Genomic DNA, 23,734 nt, shown 5'->3' with positions numbered 1-23,734 from the left:
TCAATGCAGCCTGATCAGTGCCCATCAGCTCAGCCTCACCAATGCGCATCAATGCAGCCTCAGCAGTGCCTATCAATGCAGCCTGATCAGTGCAGCCTTACCTGTGCCCATCAATGCAGCCTGATCAGTGCCCATCAGCTCAGTCTCATCTATGCCCATCAGCTCAGCCTCACCAATGCAGCCTCACCAGTGCTCAACAATGCAGTCTGATCGGTGCCCATCAGTGCAGCGATACCTGTGCTCATCAATGCAACCTGATCAGTGCCCATCAATGCAGCCTGATCAGTGCCCATCAATGCAGCCTGATCAGTGCCCATCAGCTCAGCCTCACCAATGTCCATCAGTGCAGCCTTACCAGTGCCCATCAATGCAGCCTGATCAGTGCCCATCAGCTCAGCCTCACCAGTACCCATCAATGCAGCCTGATCAATGCCCATCAGTGCAGCCTGATCAGTGCCCATCAATGCAACCTGATCAGTGCCCATCAATACAGCCTGATCAGTGCCCATCAATGCAGCCTCACCAGTGCCCATCAATGCAGCCTGATCAGTGCCCATTAATGCAGCCTCAGCAGTGCCCATCAATGCAGGCTGATCAGTGCCTATCAGATCAGCCTCACCAGTGCCCATCAATGCAGCCTGATTAGTGCCCATCAGTTCAGCCTCACCAATGCCCTTCAATGTAGCCTCACCAGTGCCCATCAATGCAGCCTCAGCAGTGCCCATAAATGTAGCCTGATCAGTGCAGCCTCACCTGTGCCCATCAATGCAGTCTGATCAGTGCCCATTGGCTCAGCCTTATCTGTGCCCATCAGCTCAACCTCACCAATGCAGCCTCACCAGTGCTCATCAATGCAGTGTGATCAGTTCCCATCAGCTCAGCCTCACCAATGTCCATCAATGCAGCCTGATCAGTGCCCATCAATGCAGCCTGATCAGTGCCCATGAGCTCAGCCTCACCAGTGCAGCCTGATCAGTGCCCATCAGTGCAGCCTGATCAGTGCCAAATCAATGCAACCTGATCAGTGCCCATCAATGCAACCTGATCAGTGCCAATCGATGCAGCCTGATCAGTGCCCATCAATACAGTCTGATAAGTGCTCATCAGTGCAGCCTTACCTGTGCCCATCAGTGCAGCCTGATCATTGCCCATCAATGCAGCCTGATCAGTGCCCATCAGCTCAGCCTTACCTTTGTCCATCAGCTCAGCCTCCCCAATGCCCATCAATGCAGCCTGATCAGTGCAACTTTACCTATGCCCATCAATACAGCCTGATCAGTGCCCATCAGCGCAGCCTTGCCAGTGCCCATTAGTGCAGCTTTGCCAGTGCCCATCAGCGCAGTCTTGCCATTCACCAGTGCCCATCTGCGCCGCCTTGCTTATCTATGCAGCCTGATCAGTGTCCATCAATGCAGCCTGATCAGTGCAGTTTTACCTGTGCCTAGCAATACAGCCTGATCGATGCTCATCAGCATAGCCTTACCTGTGCCCATCAGCGGAGCCTCGCCAATGCCCATCAATGCAGCCTTGCCAGTTACCAGTGTCCATTAATGCAGCCTTGCCAATCACCATTGCCCATCATCGCCGGCCATGGGGAGAGGAGAGCCGCTGCCCACTGGTTTACAGAGCGGGGATCTTCCACTGTAGTGTCCACTAAGTCCCGCCTCCTGGATCCGCGGCTTCTATGATGGATGTCTCATGTCTTTATATTGGACCAGTGTGAAGACCATTATAGGAGCCGGAGGGGGGACTTCTATGTCACTGGGCCACGCCGGTGTTCTGCTGAGGGTGAGTTGGAGTTCTTGGCAGAACACACTGGGTAGTCAGCCCCTCACTCCCGATGATGCTGGTGGCGCTGGCTCTGGGCAGCGTACCCCTGCCCTTGGTGCGTGTACCCTGGGCTGAGAACCACTGGGCTATAGCATGAAAATTCAGCCACAGAGACCCCTGTGGTAGGATGACTATTGCACAACATAACTGAACCAGAACTTGCAGAATGTTTGCGAAGAAAGTTGATCTGCAGCCATGCAATGTGGACTTGCTGCAATTGTGAAGCCTGGCAAGTCTAGCAATAGCTTACCAAGTCATTTTCAAACTTGCAGCACAATTGCTTGCTATCTGGGATGCGATCCTGTGCAGGAAAACGCTTGCGATCTGCATTTACGGTGTCGTTAGGATTTTTCTTGCAATTTTTTATTTAACAGAAGATCAGAGTACAGAGACTTATGAAACAATGGAAAAAAAATAGGACTCCAAAGTACATCATTATCATAATAAAAGTGGTACAGGGAGGGAGCATTATAAGACATAATCTTGATTATTGGCCTGCAGGTCACAAGATACGCTCAATTACATAGAACTAATGTGCCTGGTGCTGCAGTACAAATAAAAATGAACTTGAGCTTTAAAAAGCCACTTCCATCTCGCCTCACAACCAGCCTTTTCTCTAGAATTCGCTGTGCACTGATGAGCAAAGGCAGCCTCCCGCCCACTTGCCAATCACACCCTTCCTTTGCCAATCAATGCGCCACAGGCAGGACGCCGGATGATGACGTCAGAGCCGTCAGTGGATGGAGTCACAACACCTCCGTCAGCTGCGCAGCTGAGCCTGCCCAGGAGTGGGCTGAGAGGGGGATGAAGATGCTGAATGATCGTGTTCTGCGGTCCTGAACTACCGGGGATTGCAGTGAGGAGGGACCCGCTGGGCCGCAGCTGTCCTCTGGGAGGAGCAGTCATTGGGGGGCCTGAACCTGGTAATGACGGCTGTCCTGTCACTTGTTGGCTTCTCATGAATGTGTGATGTATTTCTGCCCTCCATTACTCCTGGGCACCTTACAGATGTCTGGTGTTTAGTACATAATCCAGAGTACAGGGGGGAGCTGATGTCCATGGCAGCCAATCAGCTTCCAGCTTCAGCTTGTTCAGTGAAGCTTCGGAAACGAAAGCTAGAAGCTGATTGGTTGGCACGCACAGTCTTAGTAAATCCCCATTGTATTGCAATGCAAGTCATTGAGATATGCTTGTGTAAGATCAACTACATGTTAGTGCGCTCTTCTGTATGAGAAAGGTCATTTGTTTAAAGCGAAGGTCCGCTCACATCGGCAGAAATGAAAAGCCGGCAGCTACAAATACTCCAGCTGCTGAATTTTATTAATCGGACACTTACCTATCCAGGGATGTCGGCACAGCAGCTGATGTTTCCATTAGCTGTCGGGTTCTGCTGCCGCCATTGCGGTTAAGGGAACCCAGCAGTGTAGCCTTACGGCTTCAGGCCGGGAACCCTACTGCACATGCGCAAGGCCCCGCTCCTCTCTCCTACTGGCTCGGCGACAGGGGAAGGAGGAGGAGGGAGCTGAGCTGCTGACGTAATTTGTCACGGCCCTGTCTCCTGGAAGTGGGGATAGGGTACCCACTCCCCCCCCCCCCCCAAAAGGTGCCAAATATGGGGGGGACAAATGAGCAGAAGTTCCACTTTTGGGTGGAACTCCGCTTTAATCTCCTTCAATCCCTTTGTGGGCGAGACGTAAAGGTGCCACTTCCTGCTGGATTGCTCCTATTAAGTGAGCCTACTTCCCTGTATAGTGCTGGGCTCAGCATGGATCAGGCCTGCTTGTATTCCCACACAAAATAACATGATCTATAACTGCCACATTGATTGGTAAAACTCCTGTTCTAGGGGAATTAAACCCACAACAGTAAAATCAGTCTGTATGTGCAGTACAATGCATGAAGGTAAAAAACCTTGTGCCTTTACAACCACTTTCAAGTAAAACTTTGCCAGTACCCCTACACATTCACTAAAAAGAGTAGTGTAGTGTGAAAAAATACAGTAGACAGTTTTTGACAAGTCCTTTATTAAAAATATCTTCCTCTTCCGGTCATCTTCTCCCGCATCTTCCTCCTCCGGGCTTCTGCTGAGTCCTGCTCCCGCCAACGACCTTCCTCTGATCCTGCATCCCACTGATCTGTCCATGCTGATGTTGAGCTTTTCTTAGGTAACGATGGGGGCATGGCCATCGTATGCCACCCGGAGGCCCCACCCCCTTGTGACGTCACGGACCCATCATGCTCCAGGCAGTGACATCAAAAGGGGGCTGGGCCTCTGGATGACGTCATCCGATGGCCACGCCCCCATCATTATCTAAGACATGCTTGACATTGGACAGGTGAGTGGGACGCAGCATCAGAGGAGGGTTGTCAGCGGGAGGAGGGTCATCGACAGCTGAGGAAGGAAAACACCGGAGGGGGCTTCCAGATTCTGATAAGTTCCCTGCCCGCAGACCCCGACAACCACCTTGCAAGGGTTGTCGGGAAGAGGACCTTGTCCCCATCAACATGGGGGCAAGGTGCTTTGGGGTGGGGGGGTGCAGAGCCCCCCCTGCCCCAAAGCACCCCCCCCCATGTTGAGGGCATGTGGCCTGGTATGGTTCGCCCCCTCCCTTTCCTGATCTGCTGGCTGCATGCCCGGATAAGGGTCTGGTATGGATTTTGGGGGGGGGGGGGGCATGCCCCTTTTTTCTTTAAATGTTGGCGTGGGGGGGGGGGGGGGTTCCCACTCCGAATCCATACTAGACCCGAGGGCCTGATATGGACCTGGGGGGGGACCCCACACTGTTGTGTGTTGTGTTTTTTTGTTTTTTTAGCTGGCATTTTTTTTTGCATTCAGCGGGGAAGCCCGCTGATAGCTGATGACTCATTGGTTGTTAAGGATGTGGCAGCCGGCTTCCCGGCACCCTCCTTAGCAACCAGTTATATACAGTGAATGTACAGCTAAAAAAAGAAAATCACAAAACGCAAATCGTTGTAAAAACGCGGCACTTGCGTTTTGGATGCGTGTTCATTGAAGTCTATTACATGCAAAACGCTACATTTTGCGGGAAAAAGTCCCCGACCCTTTCCAAAAACGCAGATGCACAAAAATGCATTGATGTGAACATGTTCCATAGGAACCTATGTTAAAAAATGTCCCTGCGTTTCTGCAAAATGCATCATTAGTCTGAATTGAGCCTAAGGGCCAGTTCACACACATACAGTCCAGTGCGTGTTTTTTTTCTGCATCAAAAATGCATTGAAAGTAGGTTATAGGGTTTTCAGTGGCATAGTTCACACCAGGGCTTGCAGTTCCAGGAAAAAAAAGTAGAACATGCTGCATTTTTCCTGCACTGAACTGTACCGGAACGCTATAAAATGCACCAGAACACACATGTCCTTATTTAAGGTTAAGAAAAAAAAAGGGGGAAAAATGCACTGAACTGCACCAACAATGCACTGGAATACATCAAAAACGCCCATGCAGAAAAGCTTCTGGACTGAATTTCCATGGTGTGAACTGGCCCTAAACAAAAAAAAAAAAAGACAGACAATTTTGATAAAAAAAACAATATTTTTTAATTTCAGCTATAAAAACACATCCAATAATAATAAAAAAAAAAGTAAAAGTCAAATTTTTTTCAATTAAGGCCAATATGTATTCTATTTATTACTAGTAATGGCGGTGATCAGCGGGACTAAGTAACACTTTTTTTTTTTTTTTTTTTTTTTTTTTGGGGCACCAGTGACACCAATACAGTGATTAGTGCTAAAAAATATATGTACTGCCACTGTACTAATGATGCTGGAAGGGAAGGGGTTAACATGGGCGATCAAAGGGTTCAGTGTGTCCCTAGGGAGTGCTTTCTAAGCTTGTGAGAGGTGCTTTTTCTGTGGGAAGACAGAGATCCCTGTTCCTGCTTAGCAGAAACACAGGATCGCTATCTTCCCTTGTCACAGAATGGCGATCTGCCTTGTCGGACCCGCTGATTTGCGCCTGCTGTGTCAAATTATAGCGGGAGCAGGTCGCTGGCAGCGTGCGCTGCAGACCTGAAAGCGTGAGATCATGTTACAGATACCTGTGCATGATTTCTCACAGAAGAGCTGCGTCCTGCAGTAAATGTACGCGGGGCGGTCGGCAAGAGGTTAATCTAAAAAGATTTTATATGTTTGTTATTTTAATAAAATTGCAATATTTACACTTGCTTTAAGGGCACTGTGCAGGGAAAATTGCCTCCCCTTCAGTGAGGTGCGTTCCTTTGCAGCAGCCTATCGCCCCTCCCCCTGCCTCGGGAATCCTCTGGTCTGGTGCGGCCTGTTTTGGGAGAACGGTGGACAGGGAGAGTAGGGGCAGTGCAGAGGTACAGCGGCTGTTGGTGGACCAGTGGGGGATACAGAGGAGCGGCTGGGGTGTCAAAAATCCTTGCACCAGGCCTGAATAGATATAAAGTAGGTGTTTGGCTACTAGAATTTGGCTGCAAAAGTGGAAATACGCTTTTTAACCACTTGTGGACCGCCGCACGCCGATATACATCCTAACTTTGAAGAGGAAAATCATTGTTATGGCAGCAGCTAGCTGCCAAAACTCCGGTATCCTCTTCTTCGGCCGGCGGTCCGGTTTCCTTTAATAGTGGTCTCTGCGGCGGATTCGCCGCAAGATCACTTATATCGGCGGCAGGAGAGGGGCCCCTCCCGTCATGCTCTGGTGCCCTCCTCCGCTTACCGGTACTGTCGGCAGCGGCGGAGGTGATCAGATCCTCTTCCTTGCTGGGCATGGAGACAAGTGAGGGGAAGATGGGCCCCCACCCGTCTCCATACCATTGAAGGGTGGAAGAGACGTCAAAATGTCACTTCCGTCCATAGTTCTTAAAGCAGTGGTTCTCAACCTGGGGGTCGAATGATGATTTGCCAGGGGTCCCCGAATCCTGGGCTGTTCCTGAAGCCCGCAACGCTATTGGGGGGGGGGGGGGGGGGAAGCAATTAGGATAGAGAGAGATAAAAGTGAAAGTAAGAAGAACAAAGAGAGAGTGGTACATCTAAAATGTACCATAAAGGGGTTTTAATACAGTACGAGTGGAAGGGACTCGGGGAGTGCTAAATGTCCGTGGGTTAGGGGCGCAAATTACTTGTCTTGGGTGCTGACATCCCACGCTACGAAAATTTTACTGTTAGGGGTCCCCACAACTTGGGACCCTTTATCAAGGGGTCACGGCACTAGAAGGTTGAGAACCACTGTCTTAAAGGGACTTTTTTTTTTTTTTTTTTTTTATTGCATTTAATGTAAATATGAGATCTATTTAAGAGGTCCTGTCATGCTTTTTTCTATTAAGGGATGTTTACATTCCTTGTAATAGGAATAAAAGTGACACCATTTTTTTTTTCTCCAAAAGAACAGTGTAAAAATAAAAAATAAAAGGTAAAATAAATAAGAGCTCACGTGCATGTGTTCAAACCACACATGTGAGGTATCGCTGCAATCGGTAGAACGAGAACAATAATTCTAGTCCTAGACCTCCTCTGTAACTCAAAATGTGCAACCTGTCGCTTATGAAGATTTTTAAAGGTAAAAGTTTATCGCCATTCCACGAGTGGGTGTAATTTTGAAGCGTTACATGTTGGGTGTCAATTTCCTCGCCGTAACATTATCTTTCACAATATAAAAAAAAAAATTGGGCTAACTTTACTGTTTTATATTTTTTGTTAATTAAAAAAACTGTATTTCTTTCAAAAAAGTGCGCTTGTAAGACTGCTGTGCAACTATGGTGACAGAAAATATTACGACCGCTGTTATGTTTGGGGGTTCTAAGTAATTTTCTAGCAAAAAAACCAAACATTTTTAACTTGTAAACAACAAATCTCAAAAAGAGGCTTGGTCCTTAAGTGGTTAAAGCTAGGACTGAAAAAAAAAATGACAATCAGAATCACGTTGCGTACTTTAGTTCTAACAAACCATTTCTCTTTCATAGACCGTCAAACACCAGACTCAGTGTAAACAAAAGGGACATGTACTTACTTTAATTAGGCTGTCCATCTTCCCTGCTGGATTACTGCAAAGTGTTATATGCTAGACACACTATTACACGTTTGTTACTTTTACCTTTTATAAAATTTACTTTTTTTTTTCTATTTTTTTTTTTTTTTTCTATGCACTGGAGACATGTGTTGACATTGTTTCCCTTTTCATGTGGCTATGTATTTTGAGGTTCAAGTTTTTGGAAACTCTCTATTTCTTCCTACAGGTCAAATGTTATGCATTCATATAAAATAGAGTGGTTCTGCAAAATACCACATTAAGGCCACTAGATGGAGCAGAGGAATTTCCTATGATCTTCAGCTCTATCTAGTGGCCAAAAAGCGGGATTTTTACAGAATCTCTCCATTTGTGAGCAGCTTTCCAATTTGCTTAAAACTAATAAAAACAGGACGGTGGGTAAGCCAGTAAATCATTACTTGATACACATCACTATAATTTTTTTGATGACAGAAGAAGGTTGTCTTTCAGTGTACCGTTTCTTTTGTCTATTGTCTTAAGCTACATCAGGTTACTATTGTTTGATGTATCAGCGAATAATTTCCTGCACAAACTAAACAAAATAGAAGTTACAAGCCAATAGTGACCAGTGATAAATCATTTTATGTGTATGTGCTGCGCTAAAAGTGAAATAATAAAAATAAGCACATCAAAAGGCAAGTACAAATAATATAACATAAACTCGATATAATATCAGTGCTGAATCAAACCGTGAATCAAAGTCCATGAATCAGTTTAAAATGTTGTAACTTCTAAGGCAATGTGAGCCACAGAAAAGCCACAACCTTTATTCCACGTTGAGCGATCTCTCACCCTAAATGCATGACCCTCCATACAAAGGTCATATGTAGCACTTATCCATGATGGGTACTGGCAGATGAGTTAAATACGGACATAGTGCTCGCTGCTGAATATTTTATTAAAATAAGATTTAAACGATAAGTTCAACTTCTGCAGCCTATTACATCCATCTTTAAGATGTAACAGGCTCCAGACCTGCCCCCTGAATTACTCGTGACAGTGGGCTGGGGATTCTTTCTCTGTACCCGCTGTCACATTGTGACTACAGCATGGTTGTGTGGGGCTCCGCCCACACAGCCATGTCCTTCAGTTACAGGAATCTACAAGTACTGTCTTTCACCATGGATTTGTAGTTTGAATGGGCAGCAAGCTTACTGATTAGCATTCTCGTAGTCCATTCATACTCCCTTCATCTTGCAAGCTGACAGCTTATACAGAGGTAAGGACTGACAGCTAGAGGGAGACCGGTCAGGAGTCTGAAACTGCATCTGTGATCTACTGATCGTGGGTGCAATACATTTGCATGCTCCTGTTAAAAAAAATAAAAATAATAATAAATGCACTTTTTTTTTTTTTTTTTTTTTTATAACCTGCAAACGTACGTTTGTTGTTGTTTGTTATTATTTATTATTTTAGTAAAAGATGAACTTGGCCTTTCACACTTGCATGGAAAAGGTGTAAAACCGCATGGCAACAAATCCTGTGAAAACGCAATGATGCACTGGAACAAACCATGTGTTTTAGGCCTGATTCACATTTATGCAGGTTGCAATTTGCATATTTCAGGTGCATTTTGTGTTTTTCAATACACTTTTTTTTGATCCATTGAAGTCTATGGAACCAAAAACCAGAAAAAAGTCCTTGGCCCTTTCCATAAAATGCACAGATGTGAACTACATCCATAGGAAACCATGATAAATGGACTGTAGTGTGTTTCTGCAAAACTGAAAACGCACTAAAAAAATGCATAGGTGTGAACCAGGCCTAAATCTGATGAGATTCACCAACCTGCAGACAGCCTCTTCTCTCCACGTTCATTTGTGACTCCAACCAAAGCATTTTCTTGTCCCTGAAGACGTCAGTGTGATAAAACATCTTTTCGTTTTTAGTGCAGCACATACACAATTGATGTATGCTGACATTTATTGGTGGTTTTGGTCTACTACAAGTTGTTTACTGATGTGATTTGGTATCTCCCTCTATCCCTCCCCTCTTATGTAGTGCTAGTTAGTTCAGTCCTAGCTAGACTTTCCTAGTTTGTGTCCTTGTTTGTTCAGTCAGTTTTAGTTCTTCGCAGAGACAGGGCTTAAGAAAGACAATGATTTTGATTTACTAAGCCCAGGTTCACATTGAGAGCTGGTTTGAAATTGTGCGAGTTCAGCTGAACTCGCATGATTTTAAACCGGCAATGCAGTCAGACTTCGGGGGGGGGGGGGGGGGCGATTTGACATACATCTGTACGGTTTCCTGCACAGATGTCTATACAAATCGCTCCCAAAGTCCCCAAAAGTAGCACAAGAACTACTTGTGGGAATTGTTGTCGTGTCGCAAAGTCTGCGTCGCACCGATTCGGATGGTGCCGTTGCTGGCAATAGCTGGTGATTTGATATGTCAAAATGGCCCAATGTGAACGTGAGCTAAAACTAGAGAGTGAAAAATTTAGTGCAGCTGTGCATGGTAGCCAATCGGCTTTTAATTTCAGCTTGTTCAATTAGGCTTTGACAATAAAATCTGCAGCTGCACCTGATTTTTGCACCCGAACTCTTCAGTTTTAGTAAATCTACTCCATTGTCTTCTTACACTTCAAAAGACTGGAAAAAGATCTGCTGTACTGCAATTAGCTGATTTGATTCAGCTTCTTTTTCCTGTTGAAGAGTTAAAGGGGTTGTAAATGTAAAAGTTTTCTCACCTTAATGTATTCTATGCATTAAATTGAAAAAACATCCGACAATACCGACCTCCGTTTTTACTTACCTGACCCCTCAAAAGTCCAGCGCTCGCCCCTGACATCCTCTTCGCCGCTCAGCCTGGGCGTTGATTGGTTACAGTGGATGGATTGAAAGCAGTGCAGCCATTGGCTTGCGCTGCTGTCAATCACATCCAATGGCACGGCAGGGGGCGGGGCTGAGTGATACAGTGAGCTGCTATGGCCGCCGGTTGTATCACGGGAGCGCACCCGCAAGCACTCAACACCATGCGAGGGAGCTCACATGAAGGTGTTGAGTCCTTGCAGGGGGAAGTCGAGACAGCCGCCGAGGGACCCCAGAAAACCAGGTTGGGGGCCACTCTGCGCAAAACGAGCTGCACAGTGGAGGTAAGTATAACATGTTTGTTATTTAAAAAAAAAAATAAATATATATATAATTGTGCGGTTAAATGCATTTTTGTATATATATATATAATATATTGCCATGGGTATATTAATTTTCGTATTTATTTCATACATCCTAATTTATGTTTTGCTCTACCTTTTTTTACAAGCAGGTTAATGTGTCCAGAAAAGTTTTTACAGTACCAGAGGTACTTGTGAAGTTACATCAACTGTTTTGTTATAGATGATGGCTTAAAGTAGAGCTAAAGGCAAAACCTTTTTTTTAATTTTGGATAGAATGGAGAGGTATTAGAACTAGTGGTGCACCAAATGGAAATTTTGGTACCGGAAATGCAGGATGCACTTTGCCGAAAACTGAAAATTAGTTTTTAAGAAATATTTATATATTTTTTTATATATAATTGATATTATTTAAAAAGTCAAATACAGTACATCAATTTAAATTAATATGAATTTATTGACACCTTTTTAGTGCAAGAAACGCTCAAGAAAAATGCAGTCTCTAACCATCTCTTGTACATGTCCCCCAGTCTCCTAACCGTCTCTTGTACATGTCCCTCAGTCTCCTAACCGTCTCTTGTACATGTCCCCCAGTCTCCTAACCGTCTCTTGTACATGTCCCCCAGTCTCCTAACCGTCTCTTGTACATGTCCCCCAGTCTCCTAACCGTCTCTTGTACATGTCCCCCAGTCTCCTAACCGTCTCTTGTACATGTCCCCCAGTCTCCTAACCGTCTCTTGTACATGTCCCCCAGTCTCCTAACCGTCTCTTGTACATGTCCCCCAGTCTCCTAACCGTCTCTTGTACATGTCCCCCAGTCTCCTAACCGTCTCTTGTACATGTCCCCCAGTCTCCTAACCGTCTCTTGTACATGTCCCCCAGTCTCCTAACCGTCTCTTGTACATGTCCCCCAGTCTCCTAACCGTCTCTTGTACATGTCCCCCAGTCTCCTAACCGTCTCTTGTACATGTCCCCCAGTCTCCTAACCGTCTCTTGTACATGTCCCCCAGTCTCCTAACCGTCTCTTGTACATGTCCCCCAGTCTCCTAACCGTCTCTTGTACATGTCCCCCAGTCTCCTAACCGTCTCTTGTACATGTCCCCCAGTCTCCTAACCGTCTCTTGTACATGTCCCCCAGTCTCCTAACCGTCTCTTGTACATGTCCCCCAGTCTCCTAACCGTCTCTTGTACATGTCCCCCAGTCTCCTAACCGTCTCTTGTACATGTCCCCCAGTCTCCTAACCGTCTCTTGTACATGTCCCCCAGTCTCCTAACCGTCTCTTGTACATGTCCCCCAGTCTCCTAACCGTCTCTTGTACATGTCCCCCAGTCTCCTAACCGTCTCTTGTACATGTCCCCCAGTCTCCTAACCGTCTCTTGTACATGTCCCCCAGTCTCCTAACCGTCTCTTGTACATGTCCCCCAGTCTCCTAACCGTCTCTTGTACATGTCCCCCAGTCTCCTAACCGTCTCTTGTACATGTCCCCCAGTCTCCTAACCGTCTCTTGTACATGTCCCCCAGTCTCCTAACCGTCTCTTGTACATGTCCCCCAGTCTCCTAACCGTCTCTTGTACATGTCCCCCAGTCTCCTAACCGTCTCTTGTACATGTCCCCCAGTCTCCTAACCGTCTCTTGTACATGTCCCCCAGTCTCCTAACCGTCTCTTGTACATGTCCCCCAGTCTCCTAACCGTCTCTTGTACATGTCCCCCAGTCTCCTAACCGTCTCTTGTACATGTCCCCCAGTCTCCTAACCGTCTCTTGTACATGTCCCCCAGTCTCCTAACCGTCTCTTGTACATGTCCCCCAGTCTCCTAACCGTCTCTGGTACATGTCCCCCAGTCTCCTAACCGTCTCTGGTACATGTCCCCCAGTCTCCTAACCGTCTCTTGTACATGTCCCCCAGTCTCCTAACCGTCTCTTGTACATGTCCCTCAGTCTCCTAACCGTCTCTTGTACATGTCCCTCAGTCTCCTAACCGTCTCTTGTATCGGAAGTTCCTGAGTTACAAACACAATAGGGACTGTAGGTTTATTCGTAAGTCGAAGTTGTTCGTAAGTCGCAACACTGCATTTGTAAGTGTAACGTCCACCTGTACATGGATGTGGGATGTTCCGGGCGCTTGTTATCTTATTTTGGGCTCTTTTGGCCATGTAGTACTGCAGTATGGGATGTGTCCGGAGGTATCCAGGACCAACGTGGAGCACAAGTGGCCGGCATTTGAGGCCGTTCATAAGTAGCAGTCGTTCGTAACTCGGGGACTGCCTGTATCATGTCCTCCAGTCTCTAACCATCTCTTGTATCATGTCCTCCAGTTTTTAACCATCTCTTGTATCATGTACTCCAGTCTTTAACCGTCTCTTGTATCATATCCTCATTGCTGTATTAGTGTAGTATTTTTTTAACAATAGGTAGTTTTTATTAATACAGCAATGAGGGTACTCACATAACATAAAATATCACAAACTTATCTCCATGAGTGGCGAGCTCGTTTGCCTACTTCAGCTTGAGTGCCTAATCCGTCCCTATGCATGGCGTCAGTCACGTGACTTCATCACTCTCCTTGCATCCACTGAGAGACAAAGCCAGGTACAGACCCACATTGGTCCAGGAATAGAATGGGGAAGCAGCCACTACAAGTGTATACATATATGCTGGTACCTCATTACCGCAAGGTAAGAGGCCACTTTCACTAGTGTGTGTGTGTCTCTGCACGAAGATGAGATATTTATTCTTCCAGCACCTTTTGCTACTTGCACTTTGGAATGCTCATTTGCACAAAGAAGAAAATAATTAATTGTATTCTGTTCACAGTTTGATTGCATTTTGCAAACCTTGGACTGCATTGAAATCAATGGGCAGTGCTGGCAAAGCAGCGTTTTTAACCCTTTTTCGGCCGCTAGCGGGGGTTAAAAGTGCTAGCGGCCGAAAAGCGACGCTAAAATGACGGTAATTAGTGCGTAAGTAGTGCCCCTTAAAATAGCGGCGCTTTACCGCAGACACCCCCAACACCCCAGTGTAAAAGTGCCCTTAGTATCTAAATTTGCTAATACATTTAACACTCTTCTCCTCCCAGACTGACAATACTGCTGTACCTCCTGTGCTCATTCCTCCATAGTTGTGTCTCACTAATACAGGAGGTGTGTTACTGCTCAGATCACTAGGTGAAAAGGGAGGGAAAAAAGCCAAAGAAAAGAAAACTGATGCAGCCACCACATCTAATAGTTGGTATGCTGCAATATAATACATTTTTGGTTTTGAGTTTATAACCAGTTTAAGGGTTTGTGTTAGGGTTGTCCCGATACTAGTATCGGTATCGGCACCGATACCGAGCATTTGCCCAATTACTTGTACTCGGGCAAATGCTCCCGATGCTTCCCCCGATACCTAGAGGACAGCTGTGATCGGCGCGTGGGGGAGTTACAAAATTCTCCCCCAGCGGCTTTCACCAGCTTTAGTGACATACAGCGGTGATCGCACACCGCTGTATGTCACTGCATCCTCCTCTGTGCCCCCTCCGTTCCTCTGTGCCTCTCCGCTGTCCCCCTCCGTTCCTCTCTCCTTATCTGTGTCTCTCCGCTGTCCCCTCCGTTCCCCTCTCCTTATCTGTGCCTCTCCGTTCTCCCCCTCCGTTCCCCTCTACTTATCTGTGCCTCTCCGTTCTCCCCCTCCGTTCCTCTCTGCTTTTCTGTCCCTCTCCGTTCTCCCCCTCCGTTCCTCTCTGCTTTTCTGTCCCTCTCAGCTGTCCCCTCAGTTCCTCTCTCCTTATCTGTTCCCTCCGTTCTCCCCCTCCATTCCTCCGTCCCCCTCCTCCTTCCTTTGTGAATAGACAGAGTCAGCTGACTCTGTCCATTCACATAACTGAAACATTGTAATCTCCTGTGATTACTATGTGTCAGTTTATGAATGGAGAGGAGCCGCTGTCTTCTCTCCATTCATTTTCAGTGCAGCTGAGGCTGCAGAGAAAGGGACTGGGGAATCTCTATCCTCTGTCTCTTTCTCTGTCTCAAGGGGGAGATATCAGAGGTCTGCTAAGACCCCTGATATCTCACCAAAGCCCCCCAAAAGGGCTGATTAAAAAAAAAAAAACAAAAAAACAATAAAGAATAAAAAAATATTATTGTAAAAAATAAAAATTGTAAAAAAAAATAAAACACATACAACGTTCACCCCCCCCCCCCCCAAAAAAAAGCAAGCACTGTTAAAAAAAAGCAAACTGTCACGTGACATTAAAAAAAAAAGTATCGGTAATTGGTATCGGCGAGTACTTGAAAAAAAGTATCGGTACTTGTACTCGGTCCTAAAAAAGTGGTGTCGGGACAACCCTAGTTTGTGTAGATGCAACATGCTCTCAGGTGCATTTATGATACTTCTGCAAAGGTTTTTCTGACCTTCTTGTAGTGCTAGTTACACTTGCTTCAAAACAACGTTTTGGACACGCTTTGTTAAAGCTCTCTGAACGCCAGTTAAAGCTCCTGTCACTGAATAAAATGGTTAGGTTACAGTCCTGTTTACACCTTGCTTTTGCTCTCTGAACGCCAGTTAAAGCTCCTGTCACTGAATAAAATGGTTAGGTTACAGTCCTGTTTACACCTTGCTTTTGCTCTCTGAACGCCAGTTAAAGCTCCTGTCACTGAATAAAATGGTTAGGTTACAGTCCTGTTTACACCTTGCTTTTGCTTGGTGCTTTAAGGCTTCGGTGGGGGTGTCAAGCGAGCTTTGCCATAGACTTCTATGGAGGCTTTGAAGACACTTTTGAAGCCCCACTAAAGCCACATAGGGTATCATTCTTGAAGCAAAGCAAGGTGTAAACAGAACTGTAAGCTAACTATTTTATTTAGAGGCAGGAGCTTTGACTGGCTTTCAGAGAGCTTTAACAAAGCCTGTCCGAAGCCTTGTTTTGAAGCAAGTGTAAACTAGCCATTAATGTGTGTTGAAGCCGAAGAAAGTGTAAATGAGCCCTTAAAGTGATTTAAAAAAAAAAAGACTTTACAATGACAAACATGTCATACTTGCCTGCCCTGTGCAGTTGGTTTTGCACAGAGTGGCCTGTATCCTCCTGTTCTCGGGTCTGTCTGCTTTGCTCCTGGCCCCTCCCTCCTGTTGAGTGCCCCCATAGCAAGCAGCTTGTTATGGGGGCACCCGAGCCGAGTCACAGCTTCCTGTGTTCATTCGGACATTCTCTGCATTAAGGTGAAAAACCTTTTTGTGCTGCAGCACCCACAGCCGCCCCCCCCCCCCCCCCTTTTTTCTTACCTGAACCCAATCATTCCAGGGACGAGCACAGCAGCTCCAGCCGCTGTCTCGGGTCCTCATTGGATAGTTTGATAGCAGCAAGGAGCCATTGGCTCCCGCTGCTGTCAATCGAATCCAGTGACACGGGAGCCGGGGGCGGGGCCGAGTCCTGCTGTCTGTGTCATTGGATGCAGAAGCAGGATTTGGGAGCGTGCCCACACGTGTGTCCCCATGGAAAGCGGAGGAACGGGGCCGCTCTGTGCAAAACCCTTGCACAGAGGAGGTAAATATAACATGTTATTTAAAACAAAAAACTAAGCTGAAGATATTCCAGAGGGTAGTATTGGGGGCATTAGTGGTAGGTTAACCAAAGCACAAAAACACAAGGTAGCAAGTCCTAGTTGCAATCTCGAAATACCCAATACGAGGACAATATGCGACCGGTCTAAACTATGTGGCATGTTCACCAATGCCAGGAGCATGGCGGACAAGATGGGTGAACTAGAGATATTGTTGTATGAGGAGGATTTGGATTTTGTGGGAATTTCAGAGACCTGGTTCAACAGCTCTCATGATTGGCTGGCAAACATTCAAGGGTATACCCTGTACCGCAAGAATAGAGAGGGTAAAAAAGGGGGAAGGGTATGCCTATATATAAAGAATAATGTACAAGTAAATGTGAGAGACGACATCGCTGAGGGAGCAAGGGAGGAGGTGGAATCCTTCTGGGTAGAGCTCCGAAGGGATGAAGCTAAGGGAAAAATAGTACTGGGAGTATGCTATAGGCCCCCTAACCTGAGGGAGGAAGTGGAGACAGATCTCCTATCACAATTTGGATTAGCAGCAAGGATGGGAAGTGTTATCATAATGGTGGATTTTAATTATCCAGACATAGACTGGGCAGAGGGAACCGCGCATTCTTTTAAGGCTCGCCAGTTCCTTAATGTCTTGCAGTTCAATTTTATGGGTCAGATGGTAGACGCACCAACTAGAAATAAAACATTACTGGATCTACTGATTACCAACAATACAGACCTGATCACGGATGTGGAAATACGGGGCAATTTAGGTAACAGCGATCACAGGTCAATTAGTTTCAGTATAAATCACACAAATAGGAAACCTAAAGGGAATACAAAGACACTGAATTTCAAAAGAGCCAACTTCCCTAAACTACAAACCTTGCTAAAAGGCATAAATTGGGATAAAATATTAGGAACAAAGAATACGGAGGGGAGATGGGTTTGCTTTAAGAGTATACTAAATAAGGGCATTAGCCAATGTATCCCATTGGGTAATAAATTTTTAAAAGAGCGAACAAAAGTCCTGGATGGCTTAACTCCAATGTAAAAATGACTATAAAAGCAAAGGAGAAGGCCTTCAAAAAAATACAAGGTTGAGGGATCATCCTCAGCATTCAGACTTTATAAAGAATGCAACAAGAAATGTAAGGGTGCAATTAGGATGGCTAAGATCGAACATGAAAGACACATAGCGGAGGAGAGCAAAAAAAATCCCAAGAAATTCTTTAAGTATGTAAACAGTAAAAAAGGGAGGACAAACCATATTGGCCCCATAAAGAATGAGGAAGGACATCTGGTTACAAAGGATGGGGAGATGGCGAAGGTATTGAATTTATTCTTCTCCTCAGTCTTCACAAGTGAATCGGGGGGCTTCAGTAACCAAAACTGCAGTGTTTATCCTCATGACACAACACAGGAAGCACCTCCATGGTTAACAGAGGACAGAATTAAAATTAGACTTGAGAAACTTAACATTAATAATTCACCGGGACCAGATGGCTTGCATGCGAGGGTACTTGGGGAACTCAGTCAAGTGATTGCCAGACTGTTGTTCCTAATTTTTACAGACAGTCTACTGACTGGAATGGTACCAGCTGATTGGAGAAAAGCCAGTGTAGCACCAATATTTAAAAAGGGCCCAAAATACATCCCTGGGAATTACAGACCAGTTAGCCTAACATCAATAGTATGCAAACTCTTGGAGGGGATGATAAGGGACTATATACAATATTTTAGTAATAAGAACGGTATCATTAGCAGTAATCAGCATGGATTCATGAAGAATCGTTGCCAAACCAATCTATTAACCTTCTATGAGGAGGTGAGTTGCCATCTAGATAAAGGAAGGCCCGTAGACGTGGTGTATCTGGATTTTGCAAAAGCATTTGACACAGTTCCCCATTAACGTTTACTGTACAAAATAAGGTCCGTTGGCATGGACCATAGGGTGAGTACATGTATTGAAAACTGGCTACAAGGGCGAGTTCAGAGGGTGGTGATAAATGGGGAGTACTGAGAATGGTAAGGGGTGGGTAGTGGGGTTCCCCAGGGTTCTGTGCTGGGACCAATCCTATTTAATTTGTTCATAAACGACCTGGAGGATGGGATAAACAGTTCAATCTCTGTATTTGCAGACGATATTAAGCTAAGCAGGGCAATAACTTCTCCGCAGGACGTGGAAACCTTGCAAAAAGATCTGAACAAATTAATGGGGTGGGCAACTACATGGCAAATGAGGTTCAATGTAGAAAAGTGTAAAATCATGCATTTGGGTGGCAAAAATATGAATGCAATCTATACATTAGGGGGAGAACCTCTGGGAGAATCTAGGATGGAAAAGGACCTGGGGGTCCTAGTAGATGATGGGCTCAGCAATGGCATGCAATGCCAAACTGCTACTAACAAAGCAAACAGAATATTGGCATGCATTAAAAAGGGGATCAACTCCAGAGATAAAACGATAATTCTCCCACTCTGCAAGACTCTGGTCCGGCCGCACCTGGAGTATGCTGTCCAGTTCTGGGCACCAGTCCTCAGGAAGAATGTACTGGAAATGGAGCGAGTACAAAGAAGGGCAACAAAGCTAATAAAGGGTCTGGAGGATCTTAGTTATGAGGAAAGGTTGCGAGCACTGAACTTATTCTCTCTGGAGAAGAGACAGTTGAGAGGGGATATGATTTCAATATACAAATACCATACTGGTGACCCTACAATAGAAATAAAACTTTTTCGCAGAAGAGAGTTTAACAAGACTCGCGGCCACTCATTAAAATTAGAAGAAAAGAGGTTTAATCTTAAACTACGTAGAGGGTTCTTTACTGTAAGAGCAGCAAGGATGTGGAATTCCCTTCCACAGGCAGTGGTCTTAGCGGGGAGCATTGATAGCTTCAAGAAACTATTAGATAAGCACCTGAATGACCGCAACATACAGGGATATATAATGTAATACTGACACATAATCACACACATAGGTTGGACTTGATGGACCTGTGTCTTTTTTCAACCTCACCTACTATGTAACTATGTAACTATATGTAAGCTTTACGATCACTTTAATGCATAGAATGCATTAAGATACAAAAAACCTTCTGCCTTTACAACCCCTTTTAAGTTGTTTCAAACTACTTTTGCATTCCCATTGACACGTATGTCTTTTGGTAGTGTTATAGTTTGCCCTAACTGTTGTCATTTTTGATGGATGGCTTGGTTTGCTTGTAAGTGTGTAGTGTAGCCTATTAATAAAGACAAGTATTACGAGCATTGATTGTATACAGTTATTAGAACCGTTTTTCCTTGTTAACTCTGCTTCCTTGCTTGTTCATCTTGGGTTGTACAGCTGTCTTCAGGGAGGTATAGGTATTTGCACAAAGTAAAGTATAGAAAGGGATATCTTTACTGGAATCAAGGTTTAAAAAGGTGTACAGAGAGTTAGGGACCCCTCATCCCATATGTCCCCCCCTTACAATTCTTTGATGGGTTATCCACAAAAAGCATAGTCGTTCACCCAGTGAATCCAGGGGTATTCTTTTGTGATCGGCTGCTGCTTGCCGGGTTCTCCAGGGATTTGTGGCGTAAAGGTTTCCGGAGGCTACAGGCAGCTGAATATGTCATTATCATTATTGCACTTGTGACTGATTTCCCTCCCCCTCCAAAAAAAAAAAAAATCCTGATTATCGATAGTGGAATGGCAGATTGTAGGTGGGGAGGGTGAAGGTCCACTTTAAATAGCCACAGATGAAACGTGGCATACATAGGCAATTAACCCAAAACTATTTATCCTAGCTTAAAGTGGATGTACACCCGATTTTTTTTTTTTTTTTTTTTTTTTTTTTTTTTTTGTGGATGTCATAATGTAGAGTATAAGATTTCCTATCATTTGAGCCCAGTCTTGCCACAAAGAGGTAATCCAGCTCTGAGCAATCCTCTTTTATTGTTCAGTGAGATAAATCTTGACAAACAGAGATAAACTTTGTCAAATCCTCCCCCTTGCTGTGAGTGACAGGTGATTTACATCTTGTGCACTAGCCTAGGAGACCTGCATTATTTTTTAATTTCCACCCCCACTCCTTTCTTCAGCAGCTCTGCAAGGATTGGATGCTCCACACCTCAGCATGATTTGGCATGCTGAAGTCATGTGGTTACTTTCCTGTCTTTTCACTGGATGTTAGAGATCATAGCAGAAGTTCAGTGTAAGAAATACACAGGAGAAAATGCATATTGACAAGGGGAGTGTAGAGGTGGGCGGGGAGTCTACTGACATCATGACTCCACCCACCGAGCTCCAGACAACAGACCCACCCACAGAATCTGCAGTTTTTCGGGTCTCATAACAGACAGAGGGGAGACATTTGACAGGTAAAGATACATGCAGGAGGCATGTATATCCTTATAGATAACCCCTATGGCAGTAGTTTAGAAAGGATGACATTGGGTTTACATCCACTTTTTAAAGATGTAACAATTAAGAATCCATAATACACCATTATTTCTTTAGCTTATTCTAGCTTTTAGGCCTCCTGCACACCGGAGGTTATAAACTCCAGTAGAGTTTTAGCTGTAGAATACGTTTTGCAGCAGCGTTTTTCAGCTCTAAGACTCCCTGACCAATAGGGGCTTCCTGATTCTCCAGGAGGAGAATGAGGAAGACAATAGCCAATATTCATTCACTATTATCACACAAGTGGGTGTGCTCGGGGGCACAGTGCTCTGCGCCCTGAGCCCACGCTTTTTTTTTTTTTTTTTAAGCCTATTAGACCCTCCTGGCTCTAATCACAAGCTTAAAAAAAAAAAGAAAAAAAAAAAAATTGGAATCCATATGTCCAGCACCCCTCATGTAGATCCTTGTTGAAGTGCAGTATATTTGAATAGGAGATTTCCTGTGATTGTAAAGCCATGAGTAAGCACAAATCTAGCCTGAAACGCATTGACTTTTTCTCTGCCCCCACAGTATTTTTCTGCAGTGTTATGTTGTTGTTTTTACATTTTCAATAAATACGGATTAATTTTTTTTAGGAGTGCAGCTGTCCAGATTCCTTCCACTTTCTAATGTGCTGAGCTGGCACCCGAATTTTATGAGAGGTATAGAGGATTGAAATGGCAGATCCACCTCAATCAGCGGCACGCCTTCTCTGACAACCTTCTCCCCATGTTTTATACTAATTTATCTCTCTCATTTTGTTACACCTGTGTGTGTGAATATGGGGCCCAGTCACATACACGCAAACATACAGAGGAGGCGACAATCGCACAACAATGCAATCCCTGCAAATTGGGAGAATTTGTGTAGACCCCCAGGTCACCAGAATTCGTGTCCCCATGGGAAGGTTTCCCCTCTGTTATTTTTCTGGAGTTAACCTAGAACTTGTGGTTTCTTTTACTTTCACTTTCAATGATTATGGTAAAAAGGACAAATAGAGAGGGTGAGTCTCCTTAAAGCGGGATTCCGGTCAGCCTGTAGCTGCTGACTTTAAATAAGTAGACTTACCTGTCCTGGGTGCCCGCGATGTTGGCCACCCGAGGCCGACCCGTCCCTCCACTCTCGGGTCCCGGCACCACCATCCTAGGTAAGGGAAACAGGCAGTGGAGCCTTGCGGCTTCACTGCCAGTTTCCTACTGCGCACGCGCGAGCGATCTGTGAATGGCCCTGTGGTGTTCTGGGAACACACACAGTTCCCAGAAGACAACGGGCCGCTCACCGAGGAGAAGAACAGGCCGCGGAATAGGAAGAGGCGGATTAGGAAGACTGCCTAGCAACAAGGGTTTATTTACAAGTAAAACAGGCGCAGTGCAACAGTACCTCTATAGAATATACCTTGACAGTCCAGGGGGGTCGGAAACTATATATGATAGAGATATAATATATATAGAGAGAGAGAGAGACTGGTCTGTCAGGGCTGCCACCGATGGGACCAGAAGCAAGGTCCAAACAGGCTGAGAAAAAACAAGGAAAATGGGGCGCCTCTGAGTATGTATCAATAAACATTTATTATAAAAAATAATATCCACTCACATGGAAGATAGCATATCTGCATTCAGGCATGTCTCTGGATGAGAGGAGAGGGACTGCAAGCTTCAGCATGTCCACAAACGGCTGGCGAATCCACATAGGATGATGTGGGGTGGTGGGGCACAGCGGTTCTTCTCCTTGGCACACAGAACTGAGATGTGATGGTATGTAGAAGCATCCAGGCATGTGTGGGTTCCAGTGGAGGGGGAAGGAGGATGCCGGGTCCTGTGCCTCACCACCCCACATCATCCTATGTGGATTCGCCAGCCGTTTGTGGACATGCTGAAGCTTGCAGTCCCTCTCCTCTCATCCAGAGACATGCCTGAATGCAGATATGCTATCTTCCATGTGAGTGGATATTATTTTTTATAATAAATGTTTATTGATACATACTCAGAGGCGCCCCATTTTCCTTGTTTTTTAGCAACAAGGGTTTAGGTATTTTGGTGGCATTTTTTTTTTCCAGGGAGGCCCTCCGCTTTAAAGCGGTTGTATGTCCGCAAAAAAAAACCCCTCAAAGGCATAAAGAGATAGTATGCACCGCATACTAGCTCATTATGATATACTCGCATTAGAACAAAGCGTCGGCATCACCTCCCGGTCCCCGCTGAGGGAGCTGACATGTTCCCTCTGCGCTTCTTTCAGGTTTGCAGCTCCGGCGATGTGAGTGGCAGGAGCCGCGATGATGCGACAACCTCTTTCCGGCAAGGAGCTCTTATTTTCCGGCAGCATCCGCCGGACCTTCAGAGCGCATGCAAGGTCAATATCTCCTAAACCGTACAGGTTTAGGAGATATTCGTTTTACCTACAGGTAAGCCTTATTATAGGCTTACCTGTAGGTAAAAATGTGAACGTGGGGTATACAACTGCTTTAATGGGGGCCACATACAGCAATAAAACCTGACAGGTGTTCTAATCCCTCTCCACTGTCAAAAACTAAAAGTTTTGCCTTTAGCTATACTTAAAAAAAGTTTTTTTTTTACCTTGTGATTGTAAAAGATCACCTTGTAAAACAACCCATTCAGTTTAAAATAGAAATGAAAAGCAAAACATTTTTTGTATACATTGAAAAAAAACATTTATGAATACGTTTTTTTGTTTTGCACCCCCCCCCCCCATAAGAGCTGGGGAGTGGAAGAGAGAGAAGCAGCAGCACACTGAGCTGGGGGGGGGGGGGGGGGGATGGGGCTTGTGAGGACAAGTCTGGTCATTGAAAG

The 23,734-nt window shown here is 45.3% G+C and overlaps 1 protein-coding gene across 2 annotated transcripts in view; it reads left to right on the top strand.

Moving 5' to 3' along the window:
• The first annotated feature begins 2,509 nt into the window (after positions 1-2,509).
• AKAP11 (A-kinase anchoring protein 11) overlaps positions 2,510-23,734 on the top strand; it is a 129,483-nt gene continuing 108,258 nt past the window's right edge. For both annotated transcript variants that reach the window (XM_073614198.1, XM_073614197.1), the window contains exon 1: positions 2,510-2,753. The gene's annotated coding sequence lies outside the window, so the exon portion shown is untranslated. The remainder of the gene's footprint in view (positions 2,754-23,734) is intronic.

Source organism: Aquarana catesbeiana, linkage group LG02, assembly GCF_042186555.1.
Source record: "Aquarana catesbeiana isolate 2022-GZ linkage group LG02, ASM4218655v1, whole genome shotgun sequence".
NCBI classification, from domain to species: Eukaryota; Metazoa; Chordata; class Amphibia; order Anura; family Ranidae; genus Aquarana; species Aquarana catesbeiana.
This window is presented reverse-complemented; position numbering and strand designations above follow the sequence as displayed.